Here is a 3,790-nt window from a genome sequence, read left to right on the forward strand (position 1 = left end):
GATGTAGTGAATTCCTTCTTTCACAGAATTGTAGCGAGATCCATATTAATGCCTTATATCGATATGATTAGATGGGTAGTATAGAATGTCAACATTACAGAGTGAAAGTTTCACACCTAAAAGGCCATAGTGATTGGATCATTCATGCAGAAAGACCTTCGATCCATGTACCATTTATCAGAACCACAATGCACAAACAATAGATGCAAGATTTTCTCAATAAACATGGAGAAGTTGTTGATTCCATAAAATATTGGAGGAAAGACCTAAATAAACATAAAGTAGAGGAGTACGATAATTATTCTAATGCCTCGCTTCTCCTTTCAATCAGATTTCCACCATGTTGTGTAGAGTATATTCTTATCCCAATGTTTATGAGTTTCCTCATACTTCAGTTCCTTTAATTGATGGGGCACCTTAGGGATATATATTTGATCACGTCAACCTATTGTCCAATAACCTAGCTAAGCACATTTTTTCTTTTAGTATCTCTCAAAGTGTTTCTAAAAGCATTATTCCCCCATTTTACATGTCTGCATATATTGTGGACAACTGTTGTTTTTGCTTTGATTTCCCAGCCATGGGACTGAAATGCACCACTTTTGATCCTCTCCTAATTCATATTGATCACAATTCCCTTTGGGAGTCCAATTATTTTGACCATTTTTATGAAATCTGCCTCTAAGTCGTCAATCCTATTTATGAAATAGTATTCCAAGATAAACCCTCCATAATGTACCTAGACATAATGGACAAGCTTAAGAAATTAGGAAATGGTTCGGTGAGGAATTGTTTACGTATATTAGAGTTTGGGGTAGTTGTGCTTCACCCAATGTCTTGCCTCTCTACATTCCTCATAAACTACTATATAGGGAAGTGGCGTAATAAACTGTAGCCTATGGAATAATTAAAGAACTGAAATGCTACAATAAAAGGGTTTGGCCCATCTTTCATCTCGATTTTGGAGTTTATTCCTTGGCTAATTAAAGAGTCAGAAAATATCGAAATGACTGCTCAGGTGAATCTAGGTAAAAGGAGTACCAAGTAACGATGCCTCATCAGATAAATTTACCAAGGACTTGGCGTACGTGTAGACAATCTCACCGAATGTTGTGTTCATTATATCATGTTTACGAGGCGGTAGACCTGGCTTCCTATGGATAAAGGTTTGCAAGCTATGGGGGTCTCCCTTTATATATGCGATGGTACAAGGAACACAAGTCTATGCTAGTGTTGTCTAATGCCGAAGCGAATGACAACTGCTAAGTTTTAAAGATGTCGGAATACTTCTCTAGCCTAGACGACTAAATATTAATGTTAATGTTTCAAATTCTCTTTAGATTAATTGATAGATTTTGAATTTGATCTTGTAATTATGTTCTGATTTCAAGGCCTTAACAATGTTATATGTTCCTAAAATGAAAACTAGATGATGAAATGAAATCCTTCAATTCAATGAAAGCTATCTATGTGGGGAAGAAGATCATTGAAATCATGCATTAAACCAAATGGAAAAGTGCATCCATGACAATATGCAAATGCTAAATGAAAAATATGAAATCTAATCTTTCATATGATAAGAAAAAGTAATGCAAAAACAAAGCTTAAAGCAAAACTACCTTAAGATATTATGATGATTTTTTCTCTTTTTCCAAATGCAAATAATGTAATCTAGTGAAAAAGTAAAAGAGAATACAAGCAAGCCAACAAATATGAAAATATTCTTCACATTATTGATTTGAATTCGACTCAAAATTCTTTGAAAACTATGAAAAGATAAACACTTTCACTCTCACTTTTCAAAACAGAAAACTCAAAGAAAACACTTCCTTTTGATTCAAATGAGACAATCAATTTGTAATCTATTATTTGTCAAATACAACTTAAGTGAATTTCACAGTATCTACTAATGAAAAAAATTTAAGACACAACAACCAAAAGTGATCTGCAAAGGATGTTTGAACACACAAAGACTCTTTAACACAGGTAATTGATCTTTGATCTCTGTTGAGAAGACCAATGAGTGGACAAAGGTTGACCTAGAAGACCTAGAAACCTTAACAAGCTAATCAAAATTCAAGCACACTCAAACAAATTTAAAAGGTAATTTCAATTAGATAATAGGAGATTCAACCAATATCACACTCGTAAATCATTGGGAGAAGGAAAGCATAACTAAAAATAAGAAGACAAACCCTAAATTTCTTAATCTTCTACAATCATCAGAACTGTTAAGAGGAAAGTAGCGATCATCGCTACTAGAATCAAAAAACCTACAATATCATCGTAACTGTTAGGGTAAAAAATGTGATAGTCGAGAAAAGTAAAGAAAAAACACAAAATATTCAACAATAGCTCAAATCAACAACCTTCAAGAATCTACTAAAAACTGAGACAGACTACAGGCAAACAATTAGGTCTAAGAATGAATGGTTGATCAAACTTGTCAAAATATAAGGTGAAGAAAGGGAATGAAAGGGTCATAGGCTCCCCAATTGGATTCAGCATTTTGTTGACAAGGTTAATCCTCTCTGCAAACAGAGACGATCCGTCTAGGCTAGTGAGTGCGTCTAGCAACTTAAGTGACAATAAACTAGACATTTTCCTAGCTTATAACTGAAAATTAGAACAAAAGAGATGACCTACCTCATTCTGATGATATTCTGATTTACTTTGTTGATAGCCTCGAACCACTTGTGTCACGGAATCATTCTTTCTTCTCTCAGTGATTATGTACCTACACAAGTGATCAAGAGACAACAAAGCATGACAAAACCAATAGAAAATCTAATGACAACCTACTTAACTGATCAAGGAATGTCAAGCTAAATAAATACATGAACATATATATTTTGGGAAGATGAACCAATAGTTGTAAAACAACTAGGAAATAAAGGGAAGCTTACAACCAAATCCTTCATGTTGAAAGGCTCTCCTTGAGTGGTAATCCAAGTCGAAGCCAAGAAACTCTCCAAGCACTCCCTCTCCAAGTTTAATGAATAGCCGCTAGGAAAAAATTTAGCATAAGGGTGCAGATAGATATAGACCAACCATTTGGGAATGGGAGAAGAGGAATTTATATCCTGGGAGAGGCAGTTGGGACTTCTCGAAAGATAGGATTAGGTCCACATCTCAAGGAGGTAACTCATAGGGATAAGATAAAGAGGTCAAAATGGGAGGATTCAACCTCATCTATATGAAATAACCTCCAGCTCGCCGCTTTCGAAGATTCTAGATCACGAAGCCTCTCATCTCCTTTGGGAAAATTACCTTTATGGGATCATCATGGGTATCCACTGGAATATAGCGGTGCCATCATAGGTCAAACAGAATGCAACAGGTAGCCATCACTGTTTTAAGCCTCATAAGAGCAATGACTCTCATTTTAGGGTTTTAAGAGTTATTTCTTCAGGGAAACCTTAAGATATTTTCCAAACAATGTCTTATGAGGGATCTTAGCCGCATACATGGAGGATTATACTGTATAATGGTCAGGAGAATTTTAGGGTATGTCACAGGGAAGTGTAGAAGGCGTGACAAAATACTGTGTAAGAATATCTAAACATAAACATGAATAATAAGTAGAAATACACATAAGCACAATAATCATGATATGAACACATGAGGACAAAGTATGTAAGGAGAAAACCCTTCAGGGAGAAAAACCACCATCCTCTTCTACTTTACTTCATCTTAATTAAATTATTCTTTCACATATGAATTTGCCACCACCAGTGTGCAAGCCACAACTTGATAATCATGCAAACAACACTTTCTTTAGGGCACTACA

Source organism: Pinus tabuliformis, chromosome 4_2, assembly GCF_031772625.1.
Source record: "Pinus tabuliformis cultivar Carrire ecotype Pingquan chromosome 4_2, CPIR1, whole genome shotgun sequence".
Taxonomy (NCBI): domain Eukaryota; kingdom Viridiplantae; phylum Streptophyta; class Pinopsida; order Pinales; family Pinaceae; genus Pinus; species Pinus tabuliformis.